Consider the following 24,611-nt stretch of genomic DNA (forward strand, 5'->3'; position numbering starts at 1 on the left):
CTGAGGGTCCTGACTGTCAGAAGGAAAACTATCAAACAGGAAGGACACCTATACCAAAACCCCATCAGTACGTCACCATCATCAAAGACCAGAGACAGATAAAACCACAAAGATGGGGAAAAAGCAGGGCAGAAAAACTGGAAATTCAAAAAATAAGAGCACATCTCCCCCTGCAAAGGAGTGCAGCCCATCGCCAGCAACGGATCGAAGCTGGTCAGAGAATGACTTTGACGAGATGAGAGAAGAAGGCTTCAGTCCATCAAACTTCTCAGAGCTAAAGGAGGAATTACGTACCCAGCGCAAAGAAACTAAAAATCTTGAAAAAAGAGTGGAAGAATTGACAGCTAGACTAATTAATGCAGAGAAGGTCATAAAGGAAATGACAGAGATGAAAACCATGACACGAGAAATACGTGACAAATCCACAAGCTTCAGTAACCGACTCGATCAACTGGAAGAAAGAGTATCAGCGATTGAGGATCAAATGAATGAAATGAAGCGAGAAGAGAAACCAAAAGAAAAAAGAAGAAAAAGAAATGAACAAAGCCTGCAAGAAGGATGGGATTATGTAAAAAGACCAAATCTACGTCTGATTGGGGTGCCTGAAAGTGAGGGGGAAAATGGAACCAAGTTGGAAAACACTCTTCAGGATATCATCCAAGAGAACTTCCCCAACCTAGTAGTGCAGGCCAACATTCAAATTCAGGAAATACAGAGAACGCCACAAAGATACTCCTCCAGAAGAGCAACTCCAAGACACATAATTGCCAAATTCACCAAAGTTGAAATGAAGGAAAAAATCTTAAGGCCAGCCAGAGAGAAAGGTCGGGTTACCCACAAAGGGAAGCCCATCAGACTAACAGCAGATCTCTTGGCAGAAACTCTACAAGCCAGAAGAGAGTGGGGGCCAATATTCAACGTTCTTAAAGAAAAGAATTTTAAACCCAGAATTTCATATCCAGCCAAACTAAGTTTCACAAGTGAAGGAGAAATAAAATCCTTTACAGATAAGCAAATGCTTAGAGATTTTGTCACCACCAGGCCTGCCTTACAAGAGACCCTGAAGGAAGCCCTAAACATGGAAAGGAACAACCGGTACCAGCCATTGCAAAAACATGCCAAAATGTAAAGACCATCGAGGCTAGGAAGAAACTGCATCAACTAACGAGCAAAATAACCAGTTAATATCATAATGGCAGGATCAAGTTCACACATAACAATATTAACCTTAAATGTAAATGGGCTAAATGCTCCAATTAAAAGACACAGACTGGCAAACTGGATAGAGTCAAGACCCATCAGTCTGCTGTATTCAGGAGACCCATCTCACATGCAGAGACATACATAGGCTCAAAATAAAGGGATGGAGGAAGATCTACCAAGCAAATGGAGAACAAAAAAAAGCAGGGGTTGCAATCCTAGTCTCTGATAAAACAGACTTTAAACCATCAAAGATCAAAAGAGACAAAGAAGGCCATTACATAATGGTAAAGGGATCAATTCAACAGGAAGAGCTAACTATCCTAAATATATATGCACCCAATACAGGAGCACCCAGATTCATAAAGCAAGTCCTTAGAGACTTACAAAGAGACTTAGACTCCCATACAATAATAATGGGAGACTTCAACACTCCACTGTCAACATTAGACAGATCAAGGAGACAGAAAGTTAACAAGGATATCCAGGAATTGAACTCATCTCTGCACCAAGCGGACCTAATGGACATCTATAGAACTCTCCACCCCAAATCAATAGAATATACATTCATCTCAGCACCACAACGCACTTATTCCAAAATTGACCACATAATTGGAAGTAAAGCACTCCTCAGCAAATGTGAAAGAACAGAAATTATAACAAACTGTCTCTCAGACCACAGTGCAATCAAACTAGAACTCAGGACTAAGAAACTCAATCAAAACCACTCAACTACATAGAAACTGAACAACCTGCTCCTGAATGACTACTGGGTACATAACGAAATGAAAGCAGAAATAAAGATGTTCTTTGAAACCAATGAGAACAAAGATACAACATACCAGAATCTCTGGGACACATTTAAAGCAGTGTGTAGAGGGAAATTTACAGCACTAAATGCCCACAAGAGAAAGCAGGAAAGATCTAAAATTGACACTCTAACATCACAATTAAAAGAACTAGAGAGGCAAGTGCAAACACATTCAAAAGGTAGCAGAAGGCAAGAAATAACTAAGATCAGAGCAGAACTGAAGGAGATAGAGACACAAAAAACCCTCCAAAAAATCAATGAATCAGGAGTTGGTTTTTTGAAAAGATCAACAAAATTGACAGACCGCTAGCAAGACTAATAAAGAAGAAAAGAGAGAGGAATCAAATAGATGCAATAAAAAATGATAAAGGGGATATCACCACTGACCCCATAGAAATACAAACGACCATCAGAGAATACTATAAACACCTCTACGCAAATCAACTAGAAAATCTAGAAGAAATGGATAATTTCCTGGACACTTACACTCTCCCAAGACTAAACCAGGAAGAAGTTGAATCCCTGAAGAGACCAATAGCAGGCTCTGAAATTGAGGCAATAATTAATAGCCTACCCACCAAAAAAAGTCCAGGACCAGATGGATTCACAGCTGAATTCTACCAGAGGTACAAGGAGGAGCTGGTACCATTCCTTCTGAAACTATTCCAATCAATAGAAAAAGAGGGAATCCTCCCTAACTCATTTTATGAGGCCAACATCATCCTGATACCAAAGCCTGGCAGAGACACAACAAAAAAAGAGAATTTTAGACCAATATCCCTGATGAACATCAATGCAAAAATCCTCAATAAAATACTGGCAAACCGGATTCAGCAGCACATCAAAAAGCTTATCCACCATGATCAAGTGGGCTTCATCCCTGGGATGCAAGGCTGGTTCAACATTCGCAAATCAATAAACGTAATCCAGCATATAAACAGAACCAAAGTCAAGAACCACACGATTATCTCAATAGATGCAGAAAAGGCATTTGACAAAATTCAACAGCCCTTCATGCTAAAAACGCTCAATAAATTCGGTATTGATGGAACGTACCTCAAAATAATAAGAGCTATTTATGACAAACCCACAGCTAATATCATACTGAATGGGCAAAAACTGGAAAAATTCCCTTTGAAAACTGGCACAAGACAGGGATGCCCTCTCTCACCACTCCTATTCAACATAGTGTTGGAAGTTCTGGCTAGGGCAATCAGGCAAGAGAAAGAAATCAAGGGTATTCAGTTAGGAAAAGAAGAAGTCAAATTGTCTCTGTTTGCAGATGACATGATTGTATATTTAGAAAACCCCATCGTCTCAGCCCAAAATCTCCTTAAGCTGATAAGCAACTTCAGCAAAGTCTCAGGATACAAAATTAATGTGCAAAAATCACAAGCATTCTTATACACCAGTAACAGACAAGCACAGAGCCAAATCAGGAATGAACTTCCATTCACAATTGCTTCAAAGAGAATAAAATACCTAGGAATCCAACTTACAAGGGATGTCAAGGACCTCTTCAAGGAGAACTACAAACCACTGCTCAGGGAAATCAAAGAGGACACAAACAAACGGAAGAACATACCATGCTTATGGATAGGAAGAATCAATATCGTGAAAATGGCCATACTGCCCAAGGTTATTTATAGATTCAATGCCATCCCCATCAAGCTACCAATGAGTTTCTTCACAGAATTGGAAAAAACTGCTTTAAAGTTCATATGGAACCAAAAAAGAGCCCGCATTGCCAAGACAATCCTAAGTCAAAAGGACAAAGCTGGAGGCGTCATGCTACCTGACTTCAAACTATACTACAAGGCTACAGTAACCAAAACAGCATGGTACTGGTACCAAAACAGAGATATAGACCAATGGAACAGAACGGAGTCCTCAGAAATAATACCACACATCTACAGCCATCTGATCTTTGACAAACCTGAGAGAAACAAGAAATGGGGAAAGGATTCCCTATTTAATAAATGGTGCTGGGAAAATTGGCTAGCCATAAGTACAAAGCTGAAACTGGATCCTTTCCTTACTCCTTATACGAAGATTAATTCAAGATGGATTAGAGACTTAAATGTTAGACCTAATACCATAAAAACCCTAGAAGAAAATCTAGGTAGTACCATTCAGGACATAGGCATGGGCAAGGACTTCATGTCTAAAACACCAAAAGCAACGGCAGCAAAAGCCAAAATTGACAAATGGGATCTAATTAAACTAAAGAGCTTCTGCACAGCAAAAGAAACTACCATCAGAGTGAACAGGCAACATACAGAATGGGAGAAAATTTTTGCAATTTACTCATCTGACAAAGGGCTAATATCCAGAATCTACAAAGAACTCAAACAAATATACAAGTGAAAAACAAACAACCCCATCAAAAAGTGGGCAAAGGATATGAACAGACATTTCTCAAAAGAAGACATTCATACAGCCAACAGACACATGAAAAAATGCTCATCATCACTCGCCATCAGAGAAATGCAAATCAAAACCACAATGAGATACCATCTCACACCAGTTAGAACGGCAATCATTAAAAAGTCAGGAAACAACAGGTATTGGAGAGGATGTGGAGAAATAGGAACACTTTTACACTGTTGGTGGGATTGTAAACTAGTTCAACCACTATGGAAAACAGTATGGCAATTCCTCAAGGATCTAGAACTAGATGTACCATATGACCCAGCCATCCCACTACTGGGTATATACCCAAAGGATTATAAATTATTCTACTACAAAGACACATGCACACATATGTTTATTGCAGCACTATTCACAATAGCAAAGACTTGGAATCAACCCAAATGTCCATCTGTGACAGACTGGATTAAGAAAATGTGGCACATATACACCATGGAATACTATGCAGCCATAAAAAAGGATGAGTTTGCGTCCTTTGTAGGGACATGGATGCAGCTGGAAACCATCATTCTTAGCAAACTATCACAAGAACAGAAAACCAAACACCGCATGTTCTCACTCATAGGTGGGAACTGAACAATGAGATCACTTGGACTCGGGAAGGGGAACATCACACACTGGCGCATATCATGGGGAGGGGGGAGTGGGGAGGGATTGCATCGGGGAGTTATACATGATATAAATGATGAATTGATGGGTGCTGACGAGTTGATGGGTGCAGCACACCAACATGGCACAAATATACATATGTAACAAACCTGCATGTTATGCACATGTACCCTAGAACTTAAAGTATAATAAAAAAAAAAAAAGACATTTATGCAGCCAACAGACACAGGAAAAAATGCTCATCATCACTGCTCATCAGAGAAATGCAAATCAAAACCACAATGAGATACCATCTCACACCAGTTAGAATGGTGATCATTAAAAAGTCAGGAAACAACAGATGCTGGAGAAGATGTGGAGAAATAGGAACACTTTTACACTGTTGGTGGGACTATAAACTAGTTCAACTATTGTGTAAGACAGTGTGGCAATTTCTCAAGGATCTAGAACTAGAAATACCATTTGACCCAGCCATCCTATTACGGGGTATATACTCAAAGGATTATAAATCATGCTGCTATAAAGACACACGCACACGTATGTTTATTGTGACACTATTCACAATAGCAAAGACTTGAAACCAACCCAAATGTCCATCAATGATAGACTGGATTAAGATAGTCCAGTGGCACATATACATCATGGAATACTATGCAGCCATAAAAAAGGATGAGTTCATGTCCTTTGTAGCATGGATGAAGCTGGACTCAGCAAACTATCGCAAGGACAAAAAACCAAACACCACATGTTCTCAATCATAGGTGGGAACTGAACAACGAGAACACTAGGACACAGGAAGGGGAACATCACACACCAGGGCCTGTCATGGGGGGGCTGGGGGAAGGGGGGAGGGAGGAGGGATAGCATTAGGAGACATACCTAATGTAAATGACGAGTTAATGGGTGCAGCACACCCACATGGCACATGTATACCTATGTAACAAACCTGCATGTTGTGCACATGTACCCTAGAGCTTGAAGTATAATAATAAAAAAGAAGTGGAGTATGCATCTGTGTCCTAAACCTGCTGAGTCATTCTGTTCCAGATGTCTGCCTCAGTCTATTGTTGACCAAAGCACATCCATGTACTTTACACTCCACCCCCTAAGCTGAGGGAGACATAGATTTTGGACACATAGGTCCAATACACAGGTTTGGCACATAGGCCCCAACCCAGACTCACAGGTCTGAAACATAAGCTTTCAGCCCACAGGCCCGATACATACACATATGCTTGACACATAAGCCTGGCACATAAGTTTTGGGCATGCAGGCCCAATATATACACATGGACTTGACACATAAGCCTGGGCACACAGGCCTGACACACAGGCCTGATACATAAACATAGGCTTCTGGGCATACAGGCCCATTACATACATAGGCCCTGATAAACTACCCAGCTATTGGCGCAGACTACCTTAGGTGTCACCTCCTTGGTGATTACCATTTACATTGCCCTGAGTTCAGCTCATTAGCTACTCTGTTTACACCTGGTTTCAAACCATATTGGTGTCAGAACTAGGCTGGACTGCACCAGCAGTCCAGGCAGCAGTAGCACCCTGGCTAGACCTAGCTATGTACCATGCCCTATCAGGAATGGGAGGTCACCCTTCCTTAAACGGTGATGGCTCAGGGTCTAAGGGTACCTCAGGACCCATGGCCTTATCTCGCATCAGGACTACAGGCCCTAAAACCTCTTGTAACTCTGCTGCTAAGGAACTTGTACTCAGTATACTCCGCTGTTCCAAGTAGACACCCCACTTCACTAAAGTGGATGTCTGTGCCATCCCTGTCCGGCAGGGGTGGTTACCCATGAATGCACCCATCCCACTATTGGGTATGCACCCATCCCACTATTGGGTAAGTCATCCAGACGATGACTGTAGCCCATCCTGCCACACTTTTATGAGCCCAAAGGGCAGCATATGCAGTTGCTAACTGCTTTCCCAGTCTGAAGGGTTGTTACCCATGAATGCACCCATCCCGCTATTACTGCTTCTATATTAAGGAATACCAGAACTCAGCTCCCTTTCACAGCTGGCACCAAAAGCCGGTTGGCGTTCTCAGGTGCTCCGTGTGCTGCTATAGGCCCTAATTGAAACTATCTGTGGTCACACGTACATTTAGCTCAAATGGGCAGCCCTGGCTAACTACCCATAGGGTTTGTGTCTGCTAAATAGCCCGCTCGGCTACCAGGAAGGCTGTCTCATCCGCACCATCCCAATCCCAGGAAAGAGGAATGTTGTCCCTTCCAAACCTGTAAGAGAATCAGAGGTTAATGTAACATCTTCAATAAGGCCATGACACATGGTAGGGCTAGGCATATAGCCCGGCAGCAACACTGTGAAAGTCTATTGCCACCTTCCCATGAAGGCAAACTGTTCCTGGCTCTCTGCAGCAACGTCAATTAAGAGGAATGCATTGGCCAAGTCCACCACACAGTGGCACCATCCCTGTTCCATTGTCAAGCAGTTCATCAAATCTGTGATGGAGGGTGCTGCGTGCAGAGGGGGTGTCACCTTATTCAGTTCCTGATAATCCACTGTCATCTGCCAAGTCCCATCAGGCTTTCTGACTGGCCATACTGGAGAATTGTAGGGGCTATCGGTGCCACACATTGTTTGCACCTCCTCTAACTTCTTAGTAGTCTTGGTTATCTCTGTCTGCTCCCCTGACAAACAGTATTGATGAGTAGAAGTAACTTGTTGGGGTTGTGACAGAGCTTGGGACTGATGATGTGAATGTCCCTGCAGTACTAGCTTTACTACACAAACTCGGAGTCTGAATTCTCCAGCCATGGTGTGCAAATCCAGACCATGCAAAGTGTCCACCCCTAGAAGATATTCAGGTGTGGGAGAGACATACACAGTATATAGGCAGGGAACTGAGCGGCCAATGCCAAGATGCAAAGACACAGGTTTCACTTTCACTGACTGGCCCCCATAACCATCAATGAATGCAGCTTTGCATTCAGGGACCAGTGGATTGCCAAGTTCACATATGGCCTTTGGTTGTCCAGTGCCCCCCACAAGCTGGGCACTTTGGCCAGTTCTCTTATCAAACAGAAAAGGCTTTACACTTTCGCCTGACTGCAGCAGGTATTTTTTGAACTGGAACGCTTGAGTGGGACTGGGTTGCACAGCAACGTCCTTCTCCCGAATGACTTACACTAAGTCTGTACATGAATGCCGACATTACTTGCTGAATTCCCGCAACTCAGCAGGGGCACAGGAACCATAGAAAATGTGTTCCACCACAATAAGGGAGGGGTCCCTGGGCTCACCCTTGGGGCCCATCACCCTTCTGACAGATCCCTGGGCAAGCCTGCAACAGAGGTTCTTCCTCCTCCCTGCACTGTGTCTCACAGGGACTGGGCATGCACTTCCTGCGGCACAGTCACAAACGCCCATCTGACTCTGCTGGCAAAGGCATGTTCCTCCTTGGTGTTGTGCACTTCCAGGTACTTCAGCGCCTTCTCCATACTCACGGGGGACCTGTCCGTTGCCTCTCACATTTCCACTGGGGCCCATCCAAGCAGCACCACTGCCACTGGGTACCACAGCCCATGCTGTGGCCACATAGCTGACCCAGGAGCCCTAAGGGTCTGAAGACCCACTCATCTTATCCTGCTGATATCACCAATTGTTAGGTCCACCCCCTGTTTAGCACATAATCAAGAAATAACCATACAAATGGTCAACCAGCAGCCCTTGGAGCTGCTCTGCCTATGGAGCAGCCATTCTTCACTCCTTTACTTTCTTAATAAACTTGCTTTCATCTTACTCTATAGATTTGCCTCAAATTCTTTCTTGAGTGAGATCCAAGAACCTTCTCTTGGGGTCTGGACTGGGACCCCTTTCAAGTAACAAGGAGACCAAAAATAAACATCCTGTGAAAGAAAAATAAATCTCAGGATCCCAAGATCACTAAGCCAAAGGGAAAAGTCAAGCTGGGAACTGCATCAGGCAAACCTGCCCCCCATTTTATTCCTAAATAAGAGAGTCACAAAGATAAAAAAAAAGCCACATACTTCCTTCATGATTCGGCCACTACGAAATTCCTTGTGAGCCTCAAGATCTTTACCCTAAAAGGGTTCTGTTGAGTTTTACCCTGACAATGTAAATTATCAATGTACAATGACAATGTAAATTGTCAGCTTATCCTCACAGGCGGGACAAAACTCTTAAGTTTTCCATGAGCCTCTGCCTCTGCAGCAGGCTACTCCCTTCCTACCACACACCACCCGACAGCCAGCCAACTCCTCCCCATCTAACCCACCCCTTTTTACTTCCAACCCCACCCCTCTCCCATCCATGAATAAATCACCTCCCACCAGGCCCCACCTGCAACCTTCACAATCACAATCACGCACGAGTTTAGGTAGGACAGAACTCTAAGTCAAAGGACAGAACTCTAAGTCATCCCTCTGCTCACCTGAGACAAACGCATATCTGATTGCTTCCTCTGATGTAAAAATGCAGATTCACTGAGCTAGACTCTTCTTCTACCCAGCCCCCTCATCATGTGTAAATTTTGTATTCGGTGAAAGACTGCTCAAAAAATCAAAAGAATACAACTGTTTGTCTCTTATCTACCCACACCTTTAAGAATTTTCTTCCTCTTTCCCCAATAGCTGCCCTTTCCCCTTTAAATACGGAAGCCCTGAAAGTCATCTTTGGAGAAAGGCAGAGCTGCCTCCCAGGCACACATCCTTAACCATGGCAAAGAAAACTTTCTAAATTCATTGAGACCCGTCTCAGATATTTTTGGTTTACAATCTTAAATAAATAACTTGTATAATGTATTAGAAGGTGATAAGGACTATGGAGAAAATCAAGTAAAGATGTGGTAGCCAACCTCCAAGATGGCCCCCAGTTCCTCACCTCCTGGAAACACACCTTGTATTTCTTCCCACATTTAATGGAGCTGGCCTGTGAGACCGAGACCAATAGGATATGGCAGAAGTAATGGTGTATGACTTCCAAGGCTAGATTATAAAAGATATTGCAGCTTCTGCCTAGCTGTCTTGGATTGCTTGTTCTGGGGGAATCCAGCTGCCATGTCATGAAGCACACCCAAGCATTCTTGGGAGAGGTCTGTGTGGGCAGAACTGATGCCTTCTGCCAACAGCCATGTAAATAAGCCATCTTGGAAGCCAATCCTTTATCCTGGCTGACATGTGACTGTAACCTGATAGGAGATCCCAAGCCAGAACCATTCAGCTAAAGCACTCCCTAATTCCTAACCCACAGAAACTGTGCAAGATAATAAATGTCTGTTGTTATTTAAGCTATTAAGTTTGAGGGTAATATGCTACACAGCAATAGTTAATGAATACAAAAGGGACCAGGAGTGACAACAAGGTGGGGTGGGGGGTGAAATTTTAAATTGGATGATCAGAGTGGTCCTTACTTAAAAGGTGATATGAGCAGAGATTTAAAAGCGGTCTGGAAGCTAGGCATGTACATATCCGGGGGAAAGCATCCCAGGCAAAGGAAAAAGTCAGTGCAAAGGCCTGAGGAGACAGCCTGCCTAGATTTGAGGAACAGTAAGGACAGCGTGCTGCAGTGAAGAAAGGAGGGAGAGAAGTCAGAGATAAGTCTGAAGAGGTCATGAGGGGAAGGACAGTGGCCGATCATGAGAAACGGCTATTGGATTGAGCTCCAAAGAAGTCATTGTTGACCTTGACAAAAGTAGTTTCAGTGAAATGATGGAGATGAACGCCTGCTTGGAGTGGATTTACAACATAACAGAAAAAAGGAATTGAAGGCAGCCACTCTTTCAAGGAGTTTTGCTGTAAAGAAGAAAGGAGAAATCAGATGCAGCTACACAAGAAAGTGGGGTCAAGAAAAGATTTATTTTTTAGATGGGAGAAATAATAGCATGTGGGCATGCTAATGAGAATGATGCAGTGATGATAGATGATAAAGAGACAAAGATAAGGAAAACTGCTAAGCAATATCCTTGAGTAGGTGAAAGAGGATGGGATTGAAGACAGAGGCAGAAGAGTCAGACAGAGAGGAGACAGAGGGTTCGTCTGTGTTAGAAGCAGAAAGGCAGAGTATATGGGACAGATATTGTAGGAGAGTAGATGTAGTGATAGAAGGCTATGGCACTTCTTGTCTGATTTTTTATCTTTGCTTATTGGAGGAAGTCAAAGATTTTCCTGGCAATATACTGATAAAAACTGCGCATAAAATGAACCTCTAGCCAATACATAAGAAAGACAAAAAATAAAAGTCCAAGAAGAGGAAAAACATATCTCAGCACAGCCTATTGTTTAGAAAAAATGGCATGGCACACAGACGGGAATCTATAGAACTAGAATAAGAGAATTATGAATTTGACCAGAACACTGGTAATTATTTTACCAGACCTAAGGATTTTTATCAGTTCTTTAGCATGTCTACTTTATATCCTTTATAATTTGTGTATGCATTTATGTGTGACTTAGCCATATGGTAAAGATACAAAGTTCTAACTCCAGAATATGGGCTCAGTTATTCTTAATTAATTCAGCCATCTTCATAAGGTTCCAAGGTAAAAAGATACTTTTCTTATAGAGAGGGATCTGGATTGAATGGACCTTACACAACTTTCGAAGTGGTTCAAAGGTGCCCAAAGTGGTCAGAATCAGCAAAGACAGAGAATCCCTTGAGGTTTTTCCAGGAGGGCATACTATATTGTATATCATCACTCAATGTTATATTCACAATCATTCCTCCACTTATACCCAGTGTCCCTAAATTGAGTTGGTACACTTGTCTGTCCCTTCCCTCCAGGTAAAATGTTTCAGTGTGGAACTTTAAAAGGCATCTCTCAGAATGATGGTTCAGAATGATGGTTAGCAAACTATTGCAAGAACAAAACCAAACACCGCATGTTCTCACTCATAGGTAGGAATTGAATGAGAACACTTGGACAGAGGGTGGGGAAACATCACACACCGGGGCCTGTTGTGGGGTGAGGGGAGAGGGGAGGGAGAACATTAGAAGATATACCTAATGTAAATGATGAGTTAATGGGTGCAGCACAATAACATGGCACATGTATACATATGTAACAAACCTGCACGTTGTGCAGATGTACCCTAGAACTTAAAGGATAATTTTTAAAAATGGCATCTCTCTTACTATCTACAATTATTACAGCAGGCAATTATTAGCTCCAATTGGTCCCATCTTCCTTGAGGCTCATTAAGTCCCTATTCAAACAGAACCGGTGGCAGGGTACCCTGCATACTCTGACATGCTTTGATATGCCTGAGCTCCCTAAACAGGAAGGCTGACTTAGCTCCTCCACCCTAGGCTCTCCCTACCTCCCCTTTGTTCCATAAACTGAGGGGGAGAATATTTCTTTTTTTTAAAATTTATTATGACCCATCTAGGAAAAGTTAAATAGCCTGCTGATTTTCCCTAAACATCATGAGTTATTTTCAAGTCTCTTTAGGTGGCACTGGGGGAGGTTGGTGGAGAAAGTGGCAGAGGGAGTGTTTGACTACTGTTTGAGAAATGTACTACAATAAAAAGATTTCCTTAAAAACTTAAGATTCCTTCTGTACGTGATTTTCATTCAAACACAAAGCTTCTCTTTATTTAAGAAAAAATCCCTATTGTACTAACACTGCATTACCAAAGTCCTCAAATTAAATTATAAGAGAACTGAGAAAATCGGGCTATTAAAATATTTGAGTTATTTACTGAAGTTGAGTGAGGAGAAAAAAAAGACTGTTCCAGCTTCCCCCTACCTCCTACCCACTACGTTGCTTCTCTCTCCCCCACCCTCTCTCTCTTGCTGTCACTTTCACTCTCTCTGTCTCTCTCTGTCCTACTCTGACAGGGGAAATAGCTTTTGGAGAACGGCACGAGGGGCCCTTGGGAACAGGGTCCTGCCACGGATTTAAGTGACTGCCATGAGGACCCTGTTCTACTCCTCCTTTTCATGACATTCCAATTGGAATCACTCAGTCCACAGGCACTGCATTCCTACTATGTCCATAGCACTATGATCTATAATTTGAGAGGAGGAGAGGCTTAAAGAATTAAAGACAATAGTCTCTTTATAAAGAGAAATCATATATGAAATAAGTACAGCACCAGATTTAACAAGTCTTTAAGTATAAACACCATCTTGTGTTAAAGGAGAAGGGAAGAGAGAGGGATGGAGAAGAACTAAGATTTATAAGTTGCCTCCTATTTGCCAGGCACACTGTGCTAGAGGATTCACATATGATCTCTCATGTACTCTCCAAAACATGACACAGATACAGACTCCACCCATTTATTTAGAGACAGGGTCTTGCTCTGTTGCCCAGGCTTCAGTGCAGTGGTGCAATCTTGGTTCACTGAAGCCTTGAACTGCTGGGCTCAAGCAATCCTCCTGCCTCAGACTCCCAATTAGCTAGGACTTTAGGTGTGTGTCACACCTGGTCAGTTTTCTTAAATTTACTTTTTGTAGAGATGAGTTCTCACTATGTTACTCAGGCTGGTCTTGAATTCCTGGACTCAAGGATTACAGGCATGAGTCACTGTGCCTAGCTCAGACCTCTTTTATGGTTGAGGAAAGTAAGGATTTGAAAGGACAAGGAACTCACCCAAAATTACATAGATGGTAAGGAAGGAATGGCCACTCTCAATGAGAAGAGATGAATAAGATGGAATTTTAAAGATTGACAGGGGGCAGGTGCAGTGGCTCAAGCCTGTAATCCCAGTAATTTCGAAGGCCAAGGTGGACAGATCACCTGAGGTCAGGAGTTCGAGACCAGACCATCCTGGCCAACATGGTAAAACCCTGTCTAAAATAAAAATACAAAAATTAGCCAGGCATGGTGGCAGGCACTTGTTATTCCAGCTACTTGGGAGGCTGAGGCAGGAGAATTGCTTGAACCTGGGAGGCAGAGGTTGCAGTGAGCTGAGATTGCTCCATTGCACTCCAGCCTGGGCAACAAAAGCGAAACTCCATATCAAAAAAAAAAAAAAAAAAAAAGATTGACAGGAAGGAGAGGAGAGAGCATCCCAGGCTGCGGGCAGAAATCCCTGGAGCCAGGTCAGAATTAAAAGAACACTGGGTTGGCAGAGCTTGGGGAACAAACTGAAATCGCCCTACAAATAGTGCAATGGCCCATTGTGGGTTAGGGTCCTGCACTTACAGGGAAACAGATACTTAGATTTAAGACTTGTTAGGGAGAAGAGTCTCACACTCACTGCCATCCAGTATCAATTAAAATCTAGACCAGTACACCACAGTGAACTGGCTCCCTGGAGTGCTGCTTTTCTTCCTTTTTTTTTCCTTTTAATTAAAAAAAAGGATTCTGTTCCAAGATGGCCGAATAGGAACAGCTCTGGTCTGCAGCTCCCAGTGTGATCAACACAGAAGATGCGTGATTTCTACATTTCCAACTTGGTTCATCTCACTGGGACTGGTTGGACAGTGTGTGCAGGTCATGGAGGGTGAGCCCAACCAGGGCGAGGCATCGCCTCACCCGGGAAGCACAAGGGGTCGGGGGATTTCCCTTTCCTAGCCAAGGGAACCTGTACCTTCACCGAAGACCATACCTGGAAAAACGAGACACTTCCGCCCAAATACTGTGCTTTTCCAACGGTCTTAGCAAATGACACACCAGGAGATTATATCCCGTGCCTGGCTCGGAGGTCCCACACCCACACAGCCTTGCTCATTGCTAGTGCAGCAGTCTGAGATCCACCTGCGAGGCAGCAGCCTAGCAGGGGGAGGGGCACCTGCCATTGCTGAGACTTGAGTAGGTAAACAAAGTGGCTGGGAAGCTTGAACTCAAGGGAGCCCACCACAGCTCAGCAAGGCCTGTGTCTCTGTAGACTCCACCTCTGGGGGCAGGGCATAGCTGTACAAAAGGCAACAGAAACTTCTGCAGACTTAAACGTCCCTGTCTGACAGCTAAGAGAGCAGTGGTTCTCCCAGGACAGTGGTTGAGCTCAGAGAGCAGACAGACTGTCTCCTCAAGTGGGTCCCTGACCCCCGAGTAGCCTGATCCCTTCCCAGCAGGGTCCAACTGACACTTCATAAAGGTGGGTGCCTCTCTGGGATGAAGCTTCCAGAGGAAGGATCAGGCAGCAAAATTTGCTGTTCTCCAATATTTGCTGTTCTGCAGCCTCTGCTGGTGATACTCAGGCAAACAGGGTCTGGATTGGACCTACAGCAAACTCCAACAGACCTGCAGCTGAGGGTTCTGACTCTCAGAAGGAAAACTAACAAACAGAAAGGAAAAGCATCAACATCAACAAAAAGGACATTCACACCAAAACCCCATCTGTAGGTCACCAACATCAAAGACCAAAGGTAGATAAAACCACAAAGATGGGGAGAAACCAGAGTAGAAAAGCTGAAAATTCTAAAAACCAGAGTGCCTCTTCTCCTCCAAAGGACTGCAGCTCCTCGCCAGCAATGGAACAAAGCTGGACAGAGAATGACTTTGATGAACTGACAAAAGTGGACTTCAGAAGGTTGGTAATAACAAACTTCTCTGAGGAAAAGGAGGATGTTCAAACCCATCGCAAGGAAGCTAAATCCTTGAAAAAAGATTAGAAGAATGGCTAACTACAATAAATAGTGTAGAGAAGACCTTAAATGATCTCATGGAGCTGAAAACCATAACATGAGAACTACGTGACATGTGCACAAGCTTCAACAGCTGATTCGATAAAGTGGAAGAAAGGGTAACAGTGATTGAAGATCAAATGAATGAAATGAAGCGAAAAGAGAAGTTTAGAGAAAAAAGAGTAAAAAGAAATGAACAAAGCCTCCAAGAAATATGGGACTATGTGAAAAGACCAAATCTACATCTGATTGGTGGACCTGAAAGTGATGGGGAGAATGGAACCAAGTTGGAAAACACTCTGCAGGATATTATCCAGGAGAACTTCCCCAACCTAGCAAGGCAGGCCAACATTCAAATTCAGGAAATACAGAGAACACCACAAAGATACTCCTTGAGAAGAGCAACCACAAGACACATAACTGTGAGATTCTCCAAGGCTGAAATGAAGGAAAAAATATTAAGGGCAGCCAGAGAGAAAGGTCAGGTTACCCACAAAGGGAAGCCCATCAGATTAACAGCAGATCTATCAGCAGAAACTCTACAAGCCAGAAGAGAGTGGGAGCCAATATTCAACATTCTTAAAGAAAAGAATTTTCAACCCAGAATTTCATATCCAGCCAAACTAAGCTTCATAAGTGAAGAAGAAATAAAATATTTTACAGACAAGTAAATGCTGAGAGATTTTGTCACTGCCAGGCATGCCCTACAAGAGCTCCTGAAGGAAGCACTAAACATGGAAAGGAACAACTGGCACCAGCCACTGCAAAAACATGCCAAATTGTAAAGACCATTGATGCTAGGAAGAAACTGCAACAACTAATGAGCAAAATAACCAGCTAACATCATAATGACAGAATCAAATTCACACATAACAATATTAACCTTAAATATAAATGGGCTAAATGCCCCAATTAAAAGACACAGACTGGAAAATTGGATAAAACGTCAAGACCCATCAGTGTGCTGCATTCAGGAGACCCATCTCATGTGCAGAGACACACATAGGCTCAAAATAAAGGGATGGAGGAAGATCTAACAAGCAAACAGAAAGCAAAAAAAGAAAAAGCAGGGGTTGCAATCCTAGTCTCTGATAAAACAGACTTTAAACCAACAAAGATCAAAAGAGACAAAGTAGGCCATTATATAATGGTAAAGGGATCAATTCAACAAGAAGAGCTAACTATCCTAAATATATATGCACCCAATACAGGAGCACCCAGATTCATAAAGCAAGTCCTTAGAGACCTACAGAGACTTAGACTCCCACACAACCATAATAGGAGACTTTAACACCCCACTGTCAATATTAGACAGATCAACAAGACAGAAAGTTTAAGAAGGATATCCAGGAAAGCAGACCTAATAGACATCTACAGAACTCTCCACCCCAAATCAACAGAATATACATTCTTCTCAGTACCACATCACACTTACTCCAAAATAGACCACATAGTTGAAAATAAAGCATTCCTCAGCAAATGTAAAAGAATAGAAATCACAACAAACTGTCTCTCAGACCACATTGCAATCAAATTAGAACTCAGGATTAAGAAAGTAACTCAAAATTGCACAACTACATGGAAACTGAACTCACTCATAGGTGGGAATTGAACAATGAAATCACTTGGACATGGGAAGGGGAACATCACACACCAGGGCCTATTGTGGGGAGCGGGGAGAGGGGAGGGATGGCATTGGGAGTTACACCTGATGTAAATGACGAGTTGATGGGTACTGACGAGTTGATGGGTGCAGCACACCAACATGGCACATGTATACATATGTAACAAACCTGCACGTTGTGCACATGTACCCTAGAACTTAAAGTATAATAATAAAAAACATAATAAAAAAAGTATAATAAAAAAATTTTAAAAAAAAAGGATAGAAACCTGTTCAGATCAGAGTATCAGAGCTAGTTGGTTGCAGGAGTCATGAAGCATGATATGCTGTTAGGAGGAGCTCCAGAGAGCAGAGCCCTGTATGAACCATAAGCAAGAACTGTTTGATCCTCACCCAGATTTCCAAGCTCAGCAAGAGAAAAGGAAGGCAAGTAGAGGGAAAAAAAATGTCTTTTCTGTGTTACTTATTATTAGGAATGATTTGGAAATGCCATTTCATAATATCTTAGAATTGAGCTTCTGTTTCTAATAGTTTCAGTGATCTTGTTATACCTATGGTGTTAAAATATGTACATTTATGTAGTCCTGAAGTACTCAAAGTCTCTGGCCTTTTAATACACAAATAACAATAGCTAAGTCCCTATCCTCTATCCTCTAGGGCTGCAGAAAATCTCTTTTATCAGGCTCGCCTCCTCAAGTATCTCCAGTAGTCACTGAGAAAAGCTCCCTGGTTCCATAAACCCTCTCTGTTTGTCACATGTCATCTCAGCCCAAGCCCTTGACCTCCAGAATAGTGAGGTGCCATGCTCCTGCTTTCACCTCTTGTCATCTTGTAACTCCAGGAATACCATCTCCCTCTACATGCAGTGCCTTAAATATGCATATAGCTGTGTTCCTTAGCTCCCCAAACGTGGCTAATCTGAATCTAATCTGGGTGTGTAATAAATGCCCTTGGAACAAAGACATACAACAGAGAGTAGCTGACAAATGTCATTATATCTCCATGCCCAGAATCTAGGCTCAATTTCCACCAGACCCAAAGATCTCCCTCATTTTCAGTTCAATGCCCACCTCATTTCTCTGTCTCTGTAGAGCATCTACTGTCTTTCATTCTCTTACAGGGCACAGTGAGGCCCTATTTTGTAACAAAATGGCCTATTCTGTACTAAATAAAACCATGTGGCACAAGAAACAGTCCACATCCTCTCCAGTCTGCTATCTGGTGTGCAGTAAAGAGACAATAAGGCCTGTGCATCACACCTGCCATAACCTTGCCTCCTGCGTTCAGTGTGCAAATGCTTGAGCAAAACCCCTATGCATTTCATACACATAGAATGCTCAGAATACCACAGCTCAAATCCATGTGTAGAAAAAAATGCCCTAAATCTGCAGGTCACACTCCAGATAACAGATCCAAATAGAATACTTAGCAGGTTTCCCCAAGAACAAATGGATTCTTACATCTGCCTGACCAAAGAGATCACTTACAAGACTCTCTCAGAACAAAAGGGTCTCAAAACAAGAGAAGGATCTTAATACACTCCAGTATCGTCACCTGAGTGCAGAGGCTGTTTACAGGCCTCTAGCTGGCAGTTTTCCTGCTCCATTCATGCAAAGATCGACCCGTCACTTGAAAACCTATTAATGACCCCTCTATGATACCTTCATTGTGTCTATTCCTGATTCTGGTTCTAATATCCTTAAAGGTAGCAAAAAGTCTTATGCACAAAACTTAAACATATGAAAATGTCCAAACCAGCTGCTAATCTAAATAACTATTATCATTGCATTGTAGTGATATCACAGTGCCTGTGATACCTTGTCATTTATGTTTTTTTCAATAGCAACTTGATCATTATAGTTTGAGGTTGTGTCTCCATAAATAGTTGGGTTGAATATGAGAATAAGTAATTTTTTTAACTTTCATAATCGGCAGGAACTGAATAATGAATCAATCCCTAAAAGAGAGTCACTCCAGTTATCCTGAAGACTAAAATAACTACATGAGTTTAGTTGACATACGTCAGCCTTCTAAAACTTGGACACTCCTGGGTTACTGATAAAATGGATCCTATGAAGCTGAAGACCAGTCTCCATACTTATGATGAGCTCCCAAAGTGTGGCCATGGCATGAGGACCTTCCTGGGCCATCATCATCCAGCTTCTCTTTGGCATCGCTTTAGCTATAGTAGCACAAAGGTGCTAGATAAGGGGTACTTTTTGCTAAATAACAAGGACCTTGTTATCAAATTTAGCTTGAATGAATAGTACTCTCACCTGTAGAAACCCTAAGATTTATTTTCAGCTCTTGATCACTTGCTGCTGCTATTTTTGGCTATCATATTTTGTTACTAAGTGCCAATCTCTGTGATAAGCTATTTTTGTATATTATCGCTAATCTTTAAGAAAATCCTGTGAGGTGGCCATTATTTTCATATTTTAAAGATAATAACAGGAGGCCGGGCACGGTGGCTCAAGCCTGTAATCCCAGCACTTTGGGAGGCCGAGACGGGCGGATCACGAGGTCAGGAGATCGAGACCATCCTGGCTAACACGGTGAAACCCCGTCTCTACTAAAAAAAAATACAAAAAACTAGCCGGGCGAGGTGGCGGGCGCCTGTAGTCCCAGCTACTCGGGAGGCTGAGGCAGGAGAATGGCGTAAACCCGGGAGGCGGAGCTTGCAGTGAGCTGAGATCCGGCCACTGCACTCCAGCCTGGGCGACAGAGCGAGACTCCGTCTCAAAAAAAAAAAAAAAAAAAAAAAAAAAAAAAAAAAAAAAAAAAAAGATAATAACAGGAAAGTTCAGAAAGATGAAATGCCTTGTCTACAGCCACACAGAGGTGGCAAAACTGGGATCCAAATGCGTATCTGTCTAGCTCAGACACTCTTTCTTACTTACATTCTGATCATTTCTTGACAGTTTATCAGAGTATAAATATTAGTAGCCATCTGTATAAACTGGAATCCAATAAAGAGAGATCCACATAGTAATATGAGCAGAGAAAATGTAATATAAGGAATTATTCACCATAACAGAGAATTGGAGTAAAGAATTATCTAGTAAAAAGCGAAGGAGAGTTCTGATAACTCAATGATAAGACAAACAATTCATTTTTTTAAAAAATAGACAAAGGATTTGAACAGATATTTCACCAAAGAAGATATATGAATGACTAATAAGTGCATGAAAAGACGCTCAGCATCATCAGTGCCCTGTCTGAAGACAGCAGTTGCTACTTCACTCCAGTCAACTGCAAGGTGGAAATACAGGTATAGAATTGGCAGATCACCTAGTTGTCCCCCCACCAAAAGCTAGAAATTCAGATTTTTATCTAAGATTTTCCTTTTTTCCATGTTGAAAACAAATTCAAAATATTTCTTAAAACATCACATCATTGAAACAAAGTATATCTACAGGACTGATATGACTTGTTCGTGACTTCCTCCATAGGTTTTCTATCTGGGGAGGGACATGGGAGAAGCAGTGTTTTGGGAAGATATTTCTGGTAGCAGTATGCACAGTCTAGACGGAAGAGGAGAGGGTGAAGCCAAGAAAGACTAGAAACAAGTCCAGGGATGGAAAGGAACAGACCTGACTAGGGTGGTGGCACTGGCACAAAGGAGAGCATGCCATGTTCATCCTTCCCTCCACAAAGCAGCTGGATGAGACCCAACCAGAGATGGGATCTCTGTAGCATCATTTTCCAAAGGAACCTGGCACACACCAAGTGCTGCCTCCATTTCAAAGTCCATTTATCTACCGACATTCGCCTACCCTCTCGGCCTTGATCCCACTCTCCTGAGGTGCCTGAGAGATCTTGCCACTGTCCACATGGCACTAAGGAACTCTGCCTGCCAGTCCCAGAACTGCCCTTGTCTCACTCTGTTACCTTATGCAAATGGAAGGCATGGGGAGCCTGTTGCTCCATCTGGGAAATCCTCTGGACCACCCAATCTTCCTCTCAAAGAAAGTAAAGGGAGCAATAAGGAAATATTTGCCAAGCCCTCTACACCCACCTGTTTGCAGAGAGGGAGAGTTGCCATATTAATTATTAAGCAGACTGATCTGAGCCAAAGAGAGTCATGGAAACTTCATTATTATGCGTGGTATGTGGCTGTCTTTGGAATATTCTGCTTGCTTGGTTTCTAATTTCCTTTTCTTACGTGAGTCTTTCTCCCTCATAAATCTTTGCATCTCAGTGTTCTGTTCTCTCCTCCTTTGTGTTCTGAACTAGGAGTTCCCACAAGCTCTCTGTAGTTAAATCTACTCCTCCAAACACCACAGGCTCCAGGCAGCATTGTGCAGGATTATTGCTCAAGAAAGCGGGTGACACACTTTGGCCTCCACCCTCTGGAAGGGCCTGCTGAGTGAAGGCCCAGTCAGGGAGGGGAGGGGTGGAGGGGTGTTGAGGAGAGTGAGGTGGGCAGGGAGTCCCCCTACCTCTCCCAGCTGCCCAAGGAAACACCCTCCAACTGTTTCTCTAGAACAAACCAACCAATAAGCGCCAGGAGCTTTCTGTGAATCTGACAGCCGGCTGATCACGGAATCCTCCCAGCAGTGGCACTTAGCCCAGAACTGGCAGCAAGTGCCCTCTAGAGGGAGTCAGAGGCACCTTCTCTGAGAGGCAAATTCTAATGTTCTGCCTGAATTGGGTATTTAGAGGGTTTGGCAAATGATGCCAAGGGGGTGGGGGGGGGGGAAGGGAGAAAAGTGGGGCAACTGCTGTCTTCATCACTAAAAGACAGAGAGAAGGCTTCCTTTGGTATCAAGAGGAGTCTAACAGACTGCCATTCAAATTAGGCTACATTTCTGTGGCAGCAGCAGTAAGCACGGCAGAACCAGCAGTGGGGCATGAGCTCCACTGGCTCACTCTGGGAATCTGCCTCTAGCACACAAGGTGCCAGGCCTTAATTTGGTCTTCCTGTTGCTCCTGCTTCCGAAATGTGTTGAAGCAGATACAGCTGTTTAAACTGGCATCCCTGTTTATCTTTGTGTTCCCAGTGTTTAGTATTTAAGTACCTGAACTGAATTTAAATTGCCATCAGCTTGTTAACTGCAAAATAATAGAACAATTTCAGGAAGATGGTGGTTGGGGCCGTATTTTGACCACTCTGCTTTCTCATACAGACACCTTGCTCCCCAGGCCTTCTGCCAGATATCAAAAGAAGAGGGTGTGTGCTAGACCCGGTTTTTTTATGCCCTGAGGATCAACACAGTGTAGTGAGAAAATCCTGGCTTTTGGAGTGAGACCCGACTGCATTTCAGTATGAGCCCCTCACTTACTAGCTGTGGGACTGGTAGACGTTTATAAAACTTTCTGCACATCAGTTTGCTCATCTTTAAAATGAAAATATTAGTACTTATCTCAGAATCTGCATACTTTATTTAACATAATATGAACGATTTAAATCACATATATATATTTAATAACATGGAAAATGCATGATATATTAAGCAAAAAAAAAAAAGGTGGTTATGGAACATTGTTATAGACTGAAATAACACCATTGTGTGGCTGCCTCAAGTTTTCTGTGGTGTTTGGGTCCACTGCTACCACATACACATCGCACCATGTTGGAAATACATGGATCCACCTACTACATGGGTCCCTATTCACTCCCGCTGGTTTTTGTCGAGACCACTGCCTCTTGATCTCTATTGCTCTCCAGGGAGGAGTCTCTGTCTTTTACCATCACCACCTGAGTCCTTTTTTCTTCATAAAAGCATCCTTTGGGGGTTGGCATTCCATGCCGGAGAGTAAGGAATACTGGTGAGCTGATGAGAAGAGCTTTACATTTTACAGTTTCAGGTTTTCTACACATATGGACCAAAGGGAATTAATCTCACCTAAGAAGCAAAAGACTCAACACTGTCACAAATTAATATTTAACCAATAATTATCTCTTCTATAAAATGATAGAAAAAATGCATTGAAATGGGCCTCCTGATGCCCTGTTGTACTCTGTTGACAGTAAAAATTGATTCAACCCTTTGGAAAATTATCCATCAAGAGCACTGAAAATGGCATACCTGGGTGGGCACAGTTACTCATGCCTGTAATCCCAACACTTTGAGAGGCTGAGGCAGGAGAATTGCTTGAGCCCAGGAATTTGAGACCAGTCTGGGCAACATAGCAAGACTCTGCCTCTACAAAAAAAAAAAAAAAAGAAAAACAGCCAGGCATGATGGCATGTGCCTGCAGTCCCAGCTACTTGGGAGGCTCAGGTGGGAGGATTGCTTAAGCCCAGGAATATGAGGCTGCAGTGAGCTGTGATCATGTTACTGCACCCCAGCCTGGGTGTCAGAGTGAGACCCTATCTCAACAACAACAAAAATCTTACTCTGTAAACCAGTAATTCTACACCTGGGAATCTATCCTAAGAAAATAACTTAGAATACATGAAAACCTTTATTGCACAAAGATATTTATTGTAGCATTACTGAAACTAGTGAAAAACTAGAAAAAAATACTAGAAAAAGTATTAATTGTTCAAGGGATAAGTATATTACTATACACCCAAAGGTTAAAACAGTTACTTACAATTATGGCAAGTGGTCTCCAAACATTGTGAGTGATGTTTTTCTTTCTACTTGAATATTCACCTCATTCTAGAAGAATAATAATTTTGAATTTGGAAAAAATAAACTTTATTATTTCAAAAAGAGTTTGGGTTAGGTAATCTCTAAAATCACTTGTCACAGGTTGGGTTCTTTGGAGGCAGATATTGAGTTGAAGTTTGGCTGTAAGATGTTTATTCAGGATCAACACCTGTGAAAGGAAGACGCAGAGAGTGGATTAAGCAGTGGAAGAAGTTAAACTGAAGTACAGACTCAAGAGAGCTTTAGAACAAACACTACCAACAAGGGTGTTCTACATTGGGTCAAAATGGCCTGGTTTTTATATTCTCACCTCACTTAGACACCAAATGCACCCATAGGTCATGACCTGAGGTGAGGTGCTTTCTGTGATGAGACCAAATCTGAGAAAGCTACAGCTAGAGGATATCTGCACATTATACTCCCCACGGCTGTAAGTCTTTCCTGGAAAAGAGAAGGAGATCTGAGTGGGGCCTTTCCATGTCTGTTACCTCCCTCCTAGGTCCGTATTCTTGTGCTCCAATTTCATATGCTTATTTGTTGAACAAACACATTAGCAACAATAATACAATCTTATGTAGCACTTTTATAATGCTTTCACGTATGGCATGCTTCCCTAATTCACAGTACTGAACCAAGGAGTCTGAAGGATATTTTTTTTTTAAAGTACTGTACAGATTTTTAATGACATTTGCTTTCACCACACTTCAGTAAGACCGTTACATCAGAGTAGTTAAAATTGTGAAATAGGTAACATTTGTG

The sequence above is a fragment of the Rhinopithecus roxellana genome, chromosome 8 (genome assembly GCF_007565055.1).
Source record: "Rhinopithecus roxellana isolate Shanxi Qingling chromosome 8, ASM756505v1, whole genome shotgun sequence".
Taxonomy (NCBI): Eukaryota; Metazoa; Chordata; class Mammalia; order Primates; family Cercopithecidae; genus Rhinopithecus; species Rhinopithecus roxellana.